Genomic DNA, 20,413 nt, shown 5'->3' on the forward strand with positions numbered 1-20,413 from the left:
TCTACACAACTCCAGGAGTTGTTGGATAAAGGATTCATAAGGCCAAGCTTCTCACCTTGGGGAGCTCCAGTATTGTTCGTGAAGAAAAAAGATGGAACTCTGCGGATGTGTATCGATTACGGAGAGTTGAATAAACTCACTATCAAGAATCGGTACCCACTACCAAGAATTGATGACTTATTTGATCAGTTACAAGGATCAAGCTACTATTCCAAGATCGACTTTCGATCTGGATACCATCAGTTAAGAATTCAAGAGGAAAGCGTACCAAGGACTGCATCCTGGTTGTTAGCTGTTGAGCTATCGTTGAGAAATTCTCGATGAATCGCCGGTAAGGTTTGGGTTGCGTGCTCATGCAACACCAAAAAGTCATCACTTACGCTTCAAGACAACTGAAGGTACATGAAAGGAACTATACCACTCACGACTTGGAACTCGGCGCGATGGTATTCGCCTTGAAGATCTAGCGACACTATTTATATGGTACACGATGTACAATCTTCACAGATTACAAAAGCCTGCAACACATACTTGATCAGAAGGAATTAAACATGCGTCAGCGACGATTGGTTGAGCTACTAAACGATTATGACTGTGAGATTAAGTACCATCCCGGAAAGGCAAACGTTGTAGCGGACGCGTTGAGCCGAAAGGAAAGGGTTAAGACCCTAAGGGTTCGAGCATTGGAAATGACTATTCGAACGAACCTCACTGTACGCATTCGGGATGCACAACAAGAAGCCCTTAAGATGGAAAACCGTAAAGCTGAATACCTCCGGGGTATGTTGAAATATATGGTGCCAAATGAAGAGGGAGCCTTATACTTTAAGAAGCGTATTTGGGTTCCGCTCTATGGCGGCATTCGAGAAGTCATCATTGATGAAGCACACAAATCGAGATACTCGATCCATCCAGGATCGGACAAGATGTATCAAGACTTGAAAGAATACTATTGGTGGCCGAGACTCAAAAGCGATGCTGCTGTTTATGTTGGAAAATGCCTAACCTGTGCTAAGGTTAAGGCTGAATATCAGAAACCGTCCGGCCTACTACAACAACCAGAGATACCCATGTGGAAATGGGAGCAAATCTCGATGGACTTCATAACGAAATTACACAGGACCCCGAGAGGGCACGATATGATATGGGTGATAGTCGATCGGTTAACGAAGTCTGCACACTTCCTACCGATCCGAGAAAAAGACAGCACTGGAAAGCTTGCTGAGATATACTTAAAAGAAATTGTGGCACGCCATGGAGTGCCTATCTCAATTATTTCAGACAGAGATGGACGCTTTGTCTCAAGAATCTGGCAATCCTTTCAGGAAGCCTTTGGATCTCGATTAGATCTAAGCACGGCATTCCACCCGCAAACAGACGACCAGAGTGAACGAACCATATAAACATTAGAAGATATGCTTCGCGCATGTGTCATGGACCTAGGTGGCAGCTGGGATACTCATCTACCTTTAGTTGAGTTTTCCTACAATAACAGTTATCATACAAGCATAAAAGCCGCACCGTTCGAAGCTCTGTATGGCCGCAAGTGCCGCTCGCCCTTATGTTGGGCAGACGCTGGAGACAAACACATGGTTAGTCCTGAACTTGTACAAGAGACAACCAACAAGATTATGCAGATCCGAGAGCGCACTAAGGCGGCTCGAGATCGACAAAAGAGCTACGCTGATCGAAGACGAAAACCATGAGAATTCGAGGTGGGAGACAAAGTTTTGTTGAAGGTCTCGCCTTGGAAGGGCGTAGTAAGATACGGAAAACGTGGGAAGCTGAATCCCCGATACATCGGACCATTCAAGATCTTAGAAAGAATTGGTATAGTGGCATACAAATTGGAATTACCGGACGAACTTAATGGAGCACATGATACGTTCCATGTATCCAACCTCAAGAAGAGTCCAACACAAGAAAACGTGATCATTCATGCGGATGAAGTGCATATTGATGACACCCTCCGATTTACAGGACAACCCGTTGAGGTTACAGACTGGAAAGTCAACAAGACCAGGAGGAGCACTGTCAAACTTGCCAAAGTACGTTGGAACTCTAAGCACGGACCCGAGTACACGTGGGAACGTGAAGACCAGTTTAAAGAAAAGCACCCCCACCTGTTCAAGAAAACTCCTGCGAGAGCTAGTGCAGCCTGAATTTCGGGACGAAATTCTTTTAACGGGGGGAGACTGTGACAACTGGCACCCAACCGGTAATTTCCGTACACTTTAGTTATTATTTAATGACAGCAATTATGTGCTTAAATGTCAACAATGTCTGATTACATACTAAACAAGTGAATTTATGCACGTTTTATACTACAAGAATCACTTTATGCATTAATGAACAGCGTTGCGTCAGAAATACTAGTAAACTCACCGGTAAGACACATTGTCTCAACAAATCTGCAGAAAGCAGTCAGACAAAAGAATTGGGGCCTAGATGTAGGTCCAACATCAAGAATACCTTAAAACCCAAGAGTACATACAAGGGTTTAAATATAGACTTTCCGGAAGCTAAAATACGCACTAAAAAGCACCCGAAATACACTTTAAAAGCTGGATTTTATATAATTCAGCAAAAATTCAGCAATATAACAAGATATTACCATGCAAAAACATGACTACATGGTCCAGAATACTTCCCTAAGTGTTGGGAACTGAAAGTGTCACAAAAGACTACTTAAAGGACACTAAACGGTGCAACTTAGCACTTTAACGAACCGGTACTTAACCGAACAACTGAACACTACCCGGAACACCAAAATATTGATAGAAGCATTGTTTATTTATTTCTGAGCTAGTTATGGTCCCCGAACACCATAACACCCCTTATAACACAATAACACATTAAATCCTTAAATTGTACACTTGAAAGCTTACTTAACTATGAAATTAGGGAATGAAATTTACATTTAACCCCCCCCCCCCTCATAATTCACAGTCACTTATGTGGCCCCACATCTACAAATCTTGCAAGATCACACAAAATATTATCCTAATCTTTCCTTGGATTTAGTAAGATCATGATGGTACTATAAGGAACACTTAATCCATTGGTTAATAGCAAAATGGTGTTTATAAGAAGAACATGAACCATAATCACCAACTCACCTCCCTTCTCCTCCATCCCCAAGCTCACGGCTCACCCACCTTCACCATACATCCACCATTTTCATTTCATTTCAATCCATTCCAAGGTTCACATAAGGTGCTAGAAGGTGAATTAGGAAGTTGGAAGCTTGTGGATCTTGAAGGACCTTCTTCGTTTGCTTTTATCCAACCATTTTGTCATCTTCAAGTTCTAGTATTCTTCCCTAGCTTGAAGCTAGTGGTAAGGCTCTCTTGATCTTATTTACTTCATATTTTGATTGGTTAAAAGATATATTATGATGAAATAACAAGAACACTAAAAGACTTGAACATGAATCTTGAGACATAAAGCTTGTAATATGATGAAATAGTGTTGAAATGATATTGTTTGGTGCATGAATGATATTTGATAGTTGTTTACTAGAGATGATGATGTTAATCTTCATATGAAGCTTGCTAGATTGTGATTTAACACATGATCTAGCAAGATTAGGAGATGATTATGTGTTACACAAAGATGATCATCTCCTTGATTAAACATGAACTTGAAAGTAAAATGATTTTTCTTGGAAAGTAATAAACCAAGTGAACTAGTAATCTTGTAAATCCAAGACTTGTGAATGATTTTTCTAAAAGAACCAAGTTCAAAATATGATTTTTAGAAGATCTTGGTTTTTACTTAAACCTACACTATTTTTATTAGAAAAACAAGTGTATGAACACTTATGAAACAAGAAAAACACAAAAGAAATATTTTTAGAAAAATCATCTTACAAGTTGTAAATGACTAAATCCTTCGAGAATGAGATTTACATATAAACAACCATGTTTTGAAGGGTAACTAAACCTACTAAATAACATGGTAAGTTACTACAAGTTTTTACAAAAACTTCAAGTTCATGATGTAGTGAAATTACTTGATTTTGACACTCGGTAAGTGTGGAATGAGTTGTTGATGTTTGATGATGATTTAAAAGAAAATAAACACATGTTTTGAAAACATGGGAAACCTCCATTTTTAGGGGAAACTATGTCAAAATTTTTATAAATTTTGACACTTAGAAAAATATAAGTTCTTGAGAAACTTATTCCCTAAAAATGTATCTAAAAACATTTACCAAGGTTTCCCTAATTTTTGTGTTAAGAAATGATGATTTCTTCAAGATTAAAATTGATATTAAGTATGTATATTTTTGAGAAAAATATATATATTTATTGATCACCAAATTTTGTGCTAAGTGTATGTAGTATGTATTATACGTGATAGTGTATTAGGACTTGAAAATACAATAAGTACTCCCAAGGAGTAGAAATACAAAAATACACATACAACATACTTAGACAAATACAAGAAAACATATTTATGAAAATATATTACTTGATAGAATAAATAACTTGGACAAGTTATGAACATTAATGAAGTATTGGACAAAATACATAATTCGGGTGAAAAATACAAGATGTTTATATTTATTTTTGAGAAAATAATATAAGTAAGATACATAGTTAAAAATATAAATTATTTTTAACACAAGAACACATATACAAAAGATAGTGACTTGTACTTGTGCGATACAAGTCTAGTGACTTACGCTAATAAAACACGTTTAGGTCACGACGCTAGATAAGCAATTCCTGTGATGTTTGCGGCGCAAGGAACGCAAAGTTGTGAGTTCATGCTCCCCCTTTTCTTTTAACTGTTTTTAGTTTTATAACTTCGGGGGTGAAATACATGTTACAAATGTTACAATGTTTATAAATGATATGATGGATACAAAAACAAGAAGCACTCTTGGTGATAACTAGTACCAAGTATGATGCGTTTTGAGGAATGATACGAGAAATCGTGTCATGAATAGGGTACCATAAGCACCATTAATCGTGTACATACTAAGACTGCAGAACAAAAGGTTAGATCTAATGGGTTTTCGGGCAGCCACACTCTTGGTGAAAACTAGTACCGAGTAGTGCTTTTGTGTCTCAGTCGTGAATCGACAACTAGAAAAATGCCTATGGTTTGGTTGCTTCCTATGTCGTGTCATATGTTAATAGCCTTGCAACCCATTAACAATCTTGATACATACAGGAATACGTGATTTATACAAGAATACTTGATTTATTCAAGAGTACTTGAGTTATACAAGAAAATTAGCTCTGTATCAATGAAATCTCATCATCCATACATAACGAATTGATGTGGTATATTCATATCATACTATATGAACAGTAAGAATTAGTAGTCTTATTTACGTGATTTATACAAGAATACTTGATTTATACAAGAATACTTGATTTATACAAGAATACGTGATTTATACAAGAATACTTGATTTATACAAGAATACTTGATTTATACAAGATAGATACCATGTTTTCATACAAAGTATACAAACGTTCAATACAAAAACTGCATGAATTCATACCAACATTATGTTGACGTTTTTCCAAAACTCACATGTATTTCAGGTAACTAAAAGTGGATGTGCGCGCGGTCTTACTCATGCTCTTGGATATCGTTTATGTTTATCGTTGAATAAAGTTGTAAATTTTTCAGACATTATGATGTCTCGTGATGTAAACACTTAAACTATGTTTTCCGTTATGTAATGTTAATGGTGTTTGAAGTTATTAATATGAGCATGTAGTATGTTTACCAATCGTATGCAATGAAAACCTTTCATGATCACACCTCGTGCTTCCGCCTTAGAAAGGGGTGTGACACTTTTGAAGTCACTTGGAACTTTTAGGGCATAATTTCATAGAGGTTCTTGAGCCTCATTTCTTGTGGAAATCAACCACAACACAAACCCACAACTATGAGTTTAGTTGGTAGCAAGGTGGGTGTAAGATTTCATCAAGTAGTAAGCATTATATACAAGTAACAAAAAGATAAGTTAAAGAGGAATTTTAATGCCACTTTGGACCTCAAATGTGGTGAGGTTCCACCTTAGTTTCCCATGGCAAATTTGTGAAAACCTTCCTAGATGTTGTCCAAGTAATTTGCAAGAAGATTTGAAGAAGAAAAGTGAGTGAAAACTCACTTAGAACACTAAGATGTTTCTGCCCAAAGTAGGAATTCTTGAGAATTTCTGGATGTTTGGAGTGATTTGTAGAGTGTGTAAAGGTGTTAGGAAGGTGTGCATACATATATTTATAATGAGGGATTAGTGTTTGGGTTTAAAGAAGGTTGGAAGGTGATTGGGGTGAAAAAGGTGGCAAAATGGACCAACCCGCGAGCTGGCAACAGCCTGCTGCGAATCGACCTCCGTCGCGCCACGCGACGGGTGACTGAGTGTCTCCCGCGTGGCGCGGGGGAGTGAATTTTTGAAAATTGTTTGTTTTGGCCCTTGTTCTTTGTAACTATGTTATTTTATGCCATAAACTTGTATTTTAGCCTGTTTTTAGGTATTCAAAGTGTATCAAGGTATCGTATGAGTGTGATGCATGTATGATTAATATTTCCAAGTATTTTGAGTCTCGGTTTTGCGTATAAACATGTATTCAACGATTGATTGCGTATAACATAAGTATGTAACACGTATATGTATAAAAATGAATTTCCATTATGATTAAAGCCTCGTATTACAAGATTGGAGATAAAATACGAATACGACAAGATTACAAGTTTCTAAAAATAGAAATACGAATACAACTTTCTAAATAAGTAAAGTACAGAATTGCGAAGCGTTACAGGGGGTGGGTTGCAGTTGGTGGTATCTGGACGGTGGTTGCACGGTGGTGGTGGCTTGCTCGATGGTGGATGCAGGGGGAGGCAGTAGAGAGAGAGAGAGAGTGGTAGAGAGAGAATGAGGAGTTCATAAATCTTTATAATTATTATATATAGAAAAATACATATAATTGTTCATGTATATATTTATAATATTTTACAATTATTTTGTTTTATTTTTTTTAAATAATATTAGATGACAGGGAGGGGAAAAGACGTAATTACCCTCGTATGCGTATCATGTGAACAGACTTAACAAACTTTTTAACTGAGTTGGGAGTAAATGACAAAACGAACAACAAAATTCCCTATAAAGTGCAAAACCTGTCAAAATTCATTGGAAATGACATCGCCTGATGGCGGAAACATAGGAGCGAGACGAAAACAAGATTGCAAGAGATTTCATAATGACTATTTGTGACAAGTATTTAATAATCAAAATTTCATTTCATTACTAAAGCAAAAGTACAATGTTTGGAAGCAAAATGTAAAAACTTGTAACATGGAAAAACAAAATACAATACATGAACTAAAATTTAAAGTGCGTTTCTAGCCGTCCTACTAGATTTCTTTCGACGTGACATCATCAAGATCCTGCAATATATATTAAAGTACATGTCAACACAAAAAAGCATTGTCGAGTATTGACGTGATGTCGTGGGTCACGCAAATTTAATCCCCAAAACAACTATAGATAGTGGTAAGAGGGTATCGAACTCAGGGAGTATGTGGAAGGTGTGTCGATTGTATAGCTTTGTACTTAAACTAATATTAAACTAAATTGCAGAAATTAAAATTCAAGAGTTTGGATTGTTGTTTTAGAAAACTAAATTAAAAACTAATTCAAATCAAATGTTGGTTGTAAACAAATTAGGAGAAAACAATGACCATCTTAGGTTTCAGTTTCTTTAAACAATTGTGTGTAATTCCAACTAGAAAGAGTTACATAGACATAACTCATGTATGGATAATTGAAGTGATAAAAGGGAACAAAGTACTCGGATTATATAAACGCGAGGTTGTTTCCCGATGACCAATTAGTCAATAACCAACCCTAACCCTTCCCGTGATATCTCGATTGCCAACGGCACCAAGAACGTACGATTAAGACTAGAAATTGTAATATCGATTAACAAGTTACAATCAACCAAACATACACCGTGATATTCAAGCAATGCAAGTTATCATTCTAGAAATTCAGAAATAAAACACACAAAAGTTCAAGAAACCTTCACCTAAGATGATCACCGAAGAGTTTAGCCGGACATGGCTTGGTGAATCATCATCATAGCAAATCCAATGTTCATACGAATCAAAAATACAAACCGGATGATAAGAATTGTTCAAAGCCAAGCAAAAACAGCAAAAATCGCCCCCAAGATGTTCTCTAACCGTTCAATGATGAGGAATGATGAAAAGACACCATCAAACTACTTAATTGTGGCAGTTACATGTTTCTTCGCAGATTCCACCGTAATTTACGGCTCCACCGTAAATTACGGTGGACAGTAAAATGTTACGGTGTGTAGAGACTGTGTTACGGTGGGGAACAAATGAAATCCAGGTCCACCGTAAATTACGGTAGGACCGTAATTTACGGTGGTGAGCTGACTTGTCTTCTTTGTTTTGTCTCTTGTTCCACGCTCGACCCGTTCATCACCAAAGTCTCCAAAACTGCATTTAATCCGTCTTTTAGCTCCCAAACCGCACCTGAAACATAAGCAACAGTAGTTATCTAATTCAAGATAATTACACGATTAAGTGAAGGATTATTTCATCTTTTAACATGCTTAAGGGTTGTCCAATGGACCACCCGTCACATCCCCACACTTAACCGTTGCTTGTCCCAAGCAACTCATCAATTCAATTTCAAAACAAGTGATCAAATTAACCCAAGCAAACATGCAATCTTTTTACTAACCCCTTTTTAACACCCAAGCAATGCACCCCTCTCTAATTCTCTCCTCTTGGCTACAAGTGAAAACTAGCAAAGATAAGCTAGACACACACTAGGCAAACGGGTGGGTGCACAATCATAAGCTTGTACCTAAATCGATCATTCTCCTAAAATGGGTCAAACATGAATGCAAATCAAAGGGACTTCAAGGTTGTAAAGCGGCTAGGTGTATAGGTAGGAAATAGAATATATATGAAGTAGCGAAAATTCGATCCGGTCTTTTTATTACAAACATAAACAAACGAACAAACAAACTTAACTACTATATACAAGACAATTAAACTTCTCTTTTTTCATTGCTTTTCTCTTTTTTTTTCTCTTTTTTTTTTCTTTAATCAATCAACCATACAATAAAGCATTAACCATATCTACTTCAAACTAGCAAAACTACTAATACTATCACTACACTATAAGACCGGGTCAAATTTGGGTAAATTTTTAAGTAAGTAGCTAGGGGAAACAAATGATAAGCTTTAAAGGCACAAAATGGGCAACTAAATGTCCAAACCCCCGCCCCTCTCACTACCATGCTCATATATATACTTATGAGGTCCAACCCCCCAAATCCCACACTCGCTCACACCAACGACGAGGCTACCTAAATGCCCTTATCCTTTCTACATTCATGTCTAACTAATGGACTCAAATCGCATTTCAGCACAAGTTCTAATGCACCCCCACCCGTAGCCACTCTCATCAAAGACAATCATTATTTATATACAAGTGTGGCTACAACTCTCACCAAGAATGAAAAAGGTATCAAGGGTTGCCGGTGCATTATTTGGGGTTAAATTAGGGCGTTTAAATTCTCACATCATTTCGCTTGGCTCAAAATTTTTCAAAAACTTCAAAAATTTCCCCCATCCCCACACTTGGGATACATTGACCCCAATGTATGGCTTTGGGAGGCTTTGATCACTAAACTCAATCAACATCAACATTTGCTCAAACACTCAAACCCCAAATTTCTTTTTGTATTTTTCATTTTATAATTTTTTTTTATGCTTTTCTTCTTTTTTAACCCGACACCACCAACAAACACCAACCCAACAACAACACAATCATACACAACCCATCCTCCCAACCATAATCAAAATAAAATCACAAATATGTACAAATTATACAAAAGAGAGAGAACCACCTGATTAGTAGTAGCGCGGTCCTGGAGGTCCAAAGATGGATGACATCATGTCATTCCATTCTCCAAATCCAAATGCGCCGCTGCTACTCCCTCCTTCTTGTTGTGCTCCCTCTTGCTGCCTTGGGTCAAGCCATTGAGAATGGTGAAGTGGTGGAGTCGGATATGAAATGCTACCATCATAAGGCGGTAGCGAGGCATAGTCCACATGTTGTGGATCCTCAACAACCGGCCTTCCGGCATGCCAATCCGCATGCATCCTCCTCGCCTGATCATCATGATATCTATTATTAGTGTCCACCTCTCGAGAGTATGCGAAGGTACGGTTCCATGCCTCTTGGCGATCGAAACTATGTTTTAACGCCCGCTCCATACTTGCGCTATTCCTCGTGTTTTGATCAAACAACGACCTCTCCGACCCCGACCATGTATCAAAAATAGATGCCGGAGGACGTTGAATTTCAATCACCTCTTGCATTATACCACTATAAGCCCACCCCGGCTCATAAGGTTGTTGCGCATAGTCATAGAACATACCACCGTGACCTCCACCGTAACCCCCTTGACCAACATTTTCACCACCATGCGGCTCGTCCGCATAATCCTCGTCTCCACTCGGAACTACTTCTTCATCACTTTCCGGCTCATCCGGCTCTCCCGGTAACAACTCTCGTGCACCCAACTTTAATGCCCTCCACCTTTGACCTTCCGACTTTAACTTGTGATAACGTTCCGACTGAGTATACGTCCAAACACTCCCCAACTTATCCAACGTAAAAGGCTGGTGCCTTTTTGTCAAGCCTCGATCTTCGGATGTTATCGCCTTCTGTTGTTTCATCAATCCCGTAATTATTCGACAATACGGGACAATGTCTCTTCCATACTTATTCTGGCAGATCCATAAGTGGTGCATGATAAGGTAACGTATCGGGAAACGTGGAGCCCCATGCATCAACGAATAAAGAACGGGTATCTCCGGATACCTCACCTGTTCTTTGTCTCCTCTTCTTGGAATGACATTGAGAAGACAGATTGTATGCAACAATTTAGCTTCTATCTTCAAATTCTTCCGGTATAGAATACCACTGTATCTACCGGGTAAAAACAATGCTGCCAACATATCATTCCATCGAACATGCTTTTCCGGTTTAAGCAATAGGTCATCAAGTGTGGGAACCATGTACTCACGAGATGGGAGACTGTCATACTTCCCAAGCCTCTTCAGTGTGTCATATGACATCTCCACCGGTACCCCATGTACCTCTCCAATCAACTTCATCTGTGACGGCTTGTTAAAGTTGTGACATTTCAAGGTTGCCATCCACTCTTGTATCTCTGTCATGAACAGGTTACTCTTGTCTTTGTCGAAGCATTTAAGCGCCCCCTCCCAACCTAGAGCGCGAAATTTAGCGAACACCCCGAACTGGCCAAATTGAGGCTCATCAACTTCTCTTTCACAAATGAAAGCGGCTGCCTTGTTCTTCAACTTATTCATGCAATCATGGTAAAGTGTTGGCTGCCAAACCTCGGGTTGATCATCCAAAGACCCCGAGTTCCACACCGGCTTATCACTCGGATCTAACTCCATTTCTTCTTCGCCTTCACTTTCGCTTTCACTTACTCTACCCATATACTGCCTCTTTCTTGGTTGTTGTTCCTTTTGTTTGCCCTTGCCTTTCGATGAAGATGAACTCGATCCCGCTTGTTCCTTTGTCCTAGCCATTTCCTACACACATGAGACAAGCAACAAAAGCAAACACAAAATTAAACCCTCTTTTCAAAATCATCCCCACACTTGCTTGATATCATGGTTGTAGATGTTAGTGAACCAAAAGTATCTCAAAAATTTTTCAAAAATTGGGCATGGTGTCTCTACAATGTAGAACATCCCAAAAGTTCACTACTTTAACCACAAATCCTACATCTACAACCATATCTATGTTCAAATAATCAATTTCATAACCATATCTACAAACAAGCAAGTGGGTAAGAGCAAATAACCTAAATCACCTTACTTTTCACAATGCAGCATCAAAATATAACAAATAAGCTTTCATACCTTTGTTTGAAGATGCACAAGTGCTTGTGAAACCAAAAACTCCAAAAACCCCCAAAAATCTCGAACTAGGGTTTGGGATTCGGACCCAAAAACAGTGTTTTCTCCTAAATCTCTCGTCAAAATCAACAAGCTTGTGAAAAATTAGTCAAGTTAGACTAAAATTTCACTTGATTTGGACAAAAATTGAAGGAATTATGAAGGATTGAAGGTAGAAGAGCTATGGAGGTTTGTGGGTTTTGTTTGAGAGAGATGATGGTGATAGGTAGAATGTGGAATGCAAAGAGTATGTGTGGCTGGGGTTAACTCTCGTGAGTTTGTGTTTTTATGTTTTTTTTATATATACGCCGGGCCCAAACGACGGAAACAGAATTTTTGCACACCGTAAATTACGGTCTCACCGTAATTTACGGTGAGACCTGAAACTCAATTCTTCGTCGTAAGTCAGTAGTGTTTTGCCGTAAAACCCCTAAATTCCCAACTTCCACCGTAAATTACGGTAGAACCGTAAATTACGATGGATACTGGGCAATTTTGCTTCGCCAAAATTTGAGGTTTAAGTGCAAAGTTTTTAGATTTTTTTTTTTTTCAAAAACTTGTAAAAATTACCCTACCCCCTCAAAAATCCCATGTTGTCCTCAACACAATGTTAGAGTAATTCGTGACCCGAACATCCCCACACTTGTTTCAAACACGGATTTCGAGGAACTATGGCAATTGTGCAAATTATACAAAACAAAACAAAACAAAATACTACTATATACACTACTGAACCTGGGCCTCTCATGGTTGTTCTTCATCGACCGGGCGCAAGATGTAGCCCGCTTTGTCAAGCTCCAAGTTATTGATGTCGTTTCCCTCCAAGTACGGCTTCAAACGGTGACCGTTCACCGTTTGTTGTTTCAATGTTTGCTCGTCTTGGATGTCTACATCACCAAATCGCCCAACTCTCCGAATGACATACGGACCCATCCATTTGCTTTTAAGCTTGCCCGCAAACATCTTCAATCGTGAGTTATACAACCAAACTTTCTGACCCACTTCGAACGTTTTCTTTCGCAATTTCGCATCATGCACTTTCTTGAGTTTATATTTATAGGCCGATGCACATTCGTATGCCTCATCCCGAATCTCTTCTATCTCGCTCAATTGCAACTTTCTTAACTTACCCGCCTCATCATAATCCGCGTTGACCGTCTTGATCGCCCAATGTGCCCGATGCGCCAACTCCATTGGCAAGTGACAACCCTTACCATACACCATCCGGTAAGGTGTTGTGCCAATAGGAGTCTTGTAGGCCGTTCGGTATGCCCACAAAGCATCATCTAACTTGCTCGACCAATCCGTTCTATCCGTTCTTACCGTCTTCATGAGGATCTCTTTGATTTGACGGTTGGACACTTCGACTTGTCCACTTGTTTGCGGATGGTAAGGTGTGGCAACTCGGTGGTTCACGCTATACCTTTTCAATAATTTCCCGAAGTTGAAGTTCTTGAAATGCGAACCACCATCACTTATAATAACCCGCGGGATTCCAAAGCGAGAGAAGATGTTGGATTGAACAAATTTACAAACAACCGAATGGTCGTTTGTTCGTGTTGCAATAGCCTCAATCCACTTCGAGACATAATCCACCGCTACCAAAATATAAAGAAAGCCATTTGAATTCGGGAAGGGACCCATAAAATCTATACCCTATACATCAAATATCTCTACAACCAAGATTGGTTGTAATGGCATCTCATCCCTCTTCGATATGCCACCCATCTTTTGGCAATTTATACAATTTCTGGCGAATTCAATTGCATCCTTGAAAATGGTGGGCCAATAAAACCCACAAGAAAGAACCCGATAACCTGTTTTATGCCCACTAAAATGACCCCCACAAGCGGACGAATGGGCATGAGTCAAGATTTCCAACACTTCCGTTTCGGGCACACACCTCCGTATAACTTGATCCGGTCCGATCTTGAAGAGATCCGGCTCATCCCAAATGTATTGCTTCACTTGGACCATGAATTGTTGTCGACGTTTTTTGGTCCAATGACTTGGAATGGCACCCGTGGCTAAATAGTTGACATAATGAGCATACCACGGTGCAACGAAAGTGGAAACGGCTAAAAGTTGCTCATCAGGGAAACTTTCATTAATTTCACTCACATCATCGGTCCCTTCCACCGGAATCCGCGACAAGTGATCCGCTACTACATTCTCACTTCCCTTTTTATCTCGGATTTCGAGATCGAACTCTTGTAACAATAAAACCCACCGAATCAAACGTGGCTTCGCGTCCTTTTTCTCCATCAAGTACCGAACCGCACTATGATCCGAATAGACCACCACCTTGCTTCCCCAAATATACGAGCGAAACTTATCCAAAGCATACACCACCGCTAGTAATTCCTTCTCGGTTGTGGTGTAGTTAAGTTGCGCTTCGGATAAAGTTTTGCTTGCATAGTAAATAACCACCGGTTTCTTGTCAACACGTTGACCCAAAACTGCACCAATAGTGGTGTCGCTCGCATCACACATTATCTCGAACGGCTTTGACCAATCGGGTGGTTGCAAAATAGGCGCCTTGACCAAGTGTTCCTTCAAAACAGTGAAAGCTTGCATACACTCGTTAGTAAAATCAAATGGGACATCTTTCAATAACAAGTTGCATAAGGGTTTGGTGATAACACTAAAACCCTTAATGAAACGTCTATAAAAACCCGCGTGTCCCAAGAATGACCTTACACCCTTAACATTTTTAGGAGGTGGCAAAGATGATATTACCCGTATCTTTGCCTTGTCCACCTCCATCCCCCTTTCAGAAATCACATGGCCCAACACAATGCCCTCTTGCACCATGAAATGACTTTTCTCCCAACTTAGCACTAAATTTTTCTCAACGCACCTTTTTAAAACCTTTTGCAATTCGTTGAGACAAGCATCAAAAGTAGTGCCAAAAATGGAGAAGTCATCCATAAATACTTCGAGCGACTCTCCAACCATGTCCGAGAAGATACTCATCATACATCGTTGGAAAGTTGCCGGAGCATTACACAAGCCAAATGGCATTCGCCTAAAGGCAAAGGTGCCATATGGACATGTGAAGGTGGTCTTGTGTTGGTCATCCGGGTGTATGGCGATTTGATTGTAACCCGAATACCCATCTAAAAAGCAATAATATTTTTGACCCGACAATTTTTCAATAATTTGGTCAATGAAAGGTAACGGGAAATGGTCCTTAGAAGTGGCGGCATTCAATTTCCGGTAGTCAATACACACACGCCACCCGGTAACCGGTCGGGTGGCAATTTGTTCACCACTTTCATCCTTGACTACTTGAATGCCGGCCTTCTTAGGCACAACTTGGGTGGGACTCACCCAAGCACTATCCGAAATCGGATAGATGATTCCCGCATCCAACCATTTAATTGCCTCCTTTTTAACTACTTCCCTTAGGTTCGGGTGCAACCGTCTTTGAGCTTCTCGTGTTGGTTTGACATCTTCGGTTGTAATGATTTTATGCATGACAATGGATGGACTAATTCCCTTGAGATCGGCAATTGTCCATCCGATAGCCCCCTTGTTTTCCTTCAAGACTTCCAACAATGCTTGCTCTTGGGCCAATTCCAAATTAGAGGCAATAATGACCGGTAAAGTGTCATTATCCCCTAAGAATACATACTTCAAATGGCTAGGCAAGTCTTTGAGCTCCAACTTTGGCGGTTCCTCTAACGATGGTTTTGTACCCGAATCGATCTCCACCGGTAAACCCTCGAATTGGTGGGTCCATGGTGGTCTACCTTCTTTCAACGCCATAGCATCTTGCGCTTCCTCTTCAACCCGGAGTGCATAAGCATGTACCTGTTCAGAAAAGTCACACAGGCAAATATCCAAACCATCCTCCTCATACTCATGCGGGTTGCATCCATCTACTATGTCTGCCATGAAACACTCATCAACACCGTTAGCATTAGAATTGTTAGTAAAAACATTCAAACGCATTTTTCTATTTCCAAAAGCCATATCAACTGTACCAAATCTACAATCAATAATAGCATGTGCGGTGCTTAAAAATGGCCGACCCAAAATTATATTTTGTTGTTGCTTAGGGTCCGCTGATGAGTAATCCAAGACTAAGAAGTCCACCGGGTAATAAAACTCATCAATTTTCACAATTACATTTTGAACCATACCCCGAGGCAACTTATGAGACAAATCGGCCAAAACAACCGTTGTCTCCACCCTTGCTAACGGACCAAAGTCATATTGGTCATATAAGCCCCCCGGTAAAATGCTAACTCCGGCTCCAAGATCTAGCAACGCCTTAGCCATTTGAAAATTACCAACTTGTACATTAATCAATGGCGTGCCCGGATCTTGGAGCTTAGGAGGAAGCTCCCCATTTAAAACCGCACTCACTTGCCCGGTTAAATCCACCCGCTTAGGCACTTTCTTCTTGTTTTGCCTTTTTTGTGTACATAATTCTTTTAAGAATTTTGCATAAGCGGGGACTTGTTTTATTGCATCGAGGAGTGGGAGATTTATTTTTACTTGTTTAAACATGTCCCACATCTCCTCTTTTTGAGGACCTCTCGACACAATAAAATTTTTCTTTCCCGGGTCAAGTAAGGCCGATGGAAACGGGACTTGACTCGGTTCACCCTCAACTTTCTCATTCTTTTCATTTTCACCCAAACCCGGTTTTTTAACAATTGTTTCTTTTGGTTTAACCGGTGAAATTTCATCATCACTTTCAATTCCCGTGACATCCTCAACTACCCCCTCAACCAATTCGGGTGACAAATTGGCTTTAAATTCTTTCCCACTTCTTAAAACACTAACATGATTAATATTAACATTACCTCGTGACGAACCATGTGAAGGGTTTACCTTAGTGTCGCTTGGAAGTTGACCCTTACCTTTCTTCAATTCCGCCACATCGGTTGCTAATTGACCCATTTGGGTTGTTAGTGATTGGATGCTTTTATCACGAACCTCATCCTTTTGCATTCGCACTTCATCAAGTTGGTTCCGTTTTTGCATCTCCATTTGCATGCTCTTTAGCATCTCCATCACCTAGTTTCCACCCGACGACCCCCCTTGTTCTTGACCCGTTTGGTATTGTTTTTGATACCCTTGGTTATTTCCGCCTCGGTATCCACCTTGGTTATTGTAAGATTGGCGTGAACCAAAGTTACCTTGGCTACCTTGAAAATTTGGGTTTGCTTGATTTGAAGGGTTCCCATATCTAAAATTCGGGTGGTTCCTCAACCCAGGGTGGTAGGTATTAGAGTTCATGTTGTTGTAGTTCCTACCACCTCCTCCTTGACCTTGACCTCGAACCGCATGGACTTCCTCGTATTGCCCGTCCAACATCCCTTGGCAATTTTCAGCCGCATGACCTATTTCATTACACAAAGCACAAACATCATATATTTGGTTAGTGGTTTGAACATTACCATCATCTATGGCGTGCACTTGCGGTCGGGTAGTGGTCGGTCGGGCTCTTCTTGAGGCTTGAGCTTTCCTTTTTGATGTAGTTGCCATGCTTTCCAAGAACTCCCGATCATCGTTCTCATAGTTTGTTCCAAAAGTCCCACCGGTGATAGACATCAAATCACGTGCATCTTCGGCACTCAACCCCTCGTGAAAGGCATTCATTAACTCCCACAATTCAATTCCATGGTGAGGGCAATTTTTAATCATCATATTGAAACGCTCGAATGCCTCATGAAACATCTCACCATGTTGTTGTTGGAAGCTTCTCAACCCCTTCCTTGCATCGTTGGTCTTTTGGGCGGTGTAAAACTCATCCAAGAAGGTTTGTTGCATCTCCCCCCATGTATATATGGATGCCGAAGGTAACGTGTAAAACCATTTTTTCGCCTTCTCTTCCAAGGAAAATTGGAACAAAACCAATTTAATATCGTCGGCCGAAAACCCTTGACTCCCAAGAGTGTTGCAAATCGAGTCATAAGCCTCTAAATGAAAATAAGGCTCCTCCGTTGCCAACCCCTTGTACTTTGGTAGACTTTGCAAAGAGTTGGTTCTTACTTCAAATGTTCGCCCTTGATCATTATGAGGAATGACTACCGGTGAAGGGTTTTGCGTGATTACCGGCCGAAAATGTGCTTCAATGCCCCTCACATTTTCTCTAAGGTGTCTCCTTGGTACACCATACCTACCTCTTGGAATAATAGGACCATTTGGCCTTGGTACTTGCCCTTGTGGTGCGATTGGTTGTTGAAACTGTTGTTGTCGCATCGGTGGGCGTTGAGGTGGTCGTTGAAATTGTTGTTGTACATATTGTGGCCGGACTTGTTGCAATGGAATAGGTTGTGGCATTGGTGGCCCTTGTGGTCTTGGCCGAATGTGTTGTGGTATAAGTTGTTGTTGTGGCATTCCACCAACACTTGCCATCCCTTGAGATTGACTTTGCACATACCCAAACTCCCCTTGATCACCATAACCTCTGTAAGCGTACCCATCATCATCATATCCCTCAAAGTCTTCAAACCCCTCATCATAACCATCTCCTTGAATTCCCGAAGTTTGCCCAAATGGGATGGTCGAATACTGAAAACCCGATTGTTGTGGTCTAAAGGATGAAGTAGTATGCACAATAGTTGAATTTGGTGCAATTGTGAAAGTGGATGATGATTGACCCGTAGTTGTGGGAAAGAAGTGAGATAATGGTGGGATTGTGGTGGATGGATTGTAAGTGATGGTAGGCTCAGTTTGAGTGGTGATTGGTTGGGTGACATTGGATGGTGTAAATTCAGCGGTGGTATTAGGTAATGTGGTGTTTGGTGATGGTTGGGTGGAAGTAGGTATAAAGGGTGAGGATGATTGACCCGTTGTAGGTGGAATTTGAGAATCAGCCATGATGTTTCTCGGTGTGATGGGTGAAGTGGGTGAACCGATGATTTTGTTTTCTCGTACTAAAACTCTGTTTTGTCTTAGAGTTCTTTCAATTTCCGGATCAAACGATAGCGGTGATGACCTGTGAGAGCCTCTAGTATGCATACACCTGAAGTACCTGCACACTAAACACAACCAACATAAACCCGAAAATAACAAAGCAAAACTATTAAACTAACACACGTTGCGCACTACTCCCCGGCAACGGCGCCAAAATTTGACGTGATGTCGTGGGTCACGCAAATTTAATCCCCAAAACAACTATAGATAGTGGTAAGAGGGTATCGAACTCAGGGAGTATGTGGAAGGTGTGTCGATTGTATAGCTTTGTACTTAAACTAATATTAAACTAAATTGCAGAAATTAAAATTCAAGAGTTTGGATTGTTGTTTTAGAAAACTAAATTAAAAACTAATTCAAATCAAATGTTGGTTGTAAACAAATTAGGAGAAAACAATGACCATCTTAGGTTTCAGTTTCTTTAAACAATTGTGTGTAATTCCAACTAGAAAGAGTTATATAGACATAACTCATGTATGGATAATTGAAGTGATAAAAGGGAACAAAGTACTCGGATTATATAAACGCGAGGTTGTTTCCCGATGACCAATTAATCAATAACCAACCCTAACCCTTCCCGTGATATCTCGATTGCCAACGGCACCAAGAACGTACGATTAAGACTAGAAATTGTAATATCGATTAACAAGTTACAATCAACCAAACATACACCGTGATATTCAAGCAATGCAAGTTATCATTCTAGAAATTCAGAAATAAAACACACAAAAGTTCAAGAAACCTTCACCTAAGATGATCACCGAAGAGTTTAGCCGGACATGGCTTGGTGAATCATCATCATAGCAAATCCAATGTTCATACGAATCAAAAATACAAACCGGATGATAAGAATTGTTCAAAGCCAAGCAAAAACAGCAAAAATCGCCCCCAAGATGTTCTCTAACCGTTCAATGATGAGGAATGATGAAAAGACACCATCAAACTACTTAATTATGGCAGTTACATGTTTCTTCGCAGATTCCACCGTAATTTACGGCTCCACCGTAAATTACGGTGGACAGTAAAATGTTACGGTGTGTAGAGACTGTGTTACGGTGGGGAACAAATGAAATCCAGGTCCACCGTAAATTACGGTAGGACCGTAATTTACGGTGGTGAGCTGACTTGTCTTCTTTGTTTTGTCTCTTGTTCCACGCTCGACCCGTTCATCACCAAAGTCTCCAAAACTGCATTTAATCCGTCTTTTAGCTCCCAAACCGCACCTGAAACATAAGCAACAGTAGTTATCTAATTCAAGATAATTACACGATTAAGTGAAGGATTATTTCATCTTTTAACATGCTTAAGGGTTGTCCAATGGACCACCCGTCAAGTATACAAGTTTGAATTACTAGTATAAGTATAAACCGGTTAAGCAAATCCTCATGGCATAATCGTATACTAAGGCATATCATAACAATACTAGCATGCATCAAATATTTGTCAACTCAAATATTCCACT

At 39.9% G+C, this 20,413-nt stretch overlaps 1 non-coding gene across 1 annotated transcript; it reads left to right on the forward strand.

Annotated features, from left to right (window-relative positions):
• Positions 1-17,647: 17,647 nt before the first annotated feature.
• LOC118483458 lies at positions 17,648-17,753 on the forward strand. The gene has a single exon (XR_004870747.1). It is a non-coding gene; the product is annotated as a small nucleolar RNA R71 (small nucleolar RNA).
• Positions 17,754-20,413: the final 2,660 nt, after the last annotated feature.

This window comes from Helianthus annuus, chromosome 10, assembly GCF_002127325.2.
Source record: "Helianthus annuus cultivar XRQ/B chromosome 10, HanXRQr2.0-SUNRISE, whole genome shotgun sequence".
NCBI classification, from domain to species: domain Eukaryota; kingdom Viridiplantae; phylum Streptophyta; class Magnoliopsida; order Asterales; family Asteraceae; genus Helianthus; species Helianthus annuus.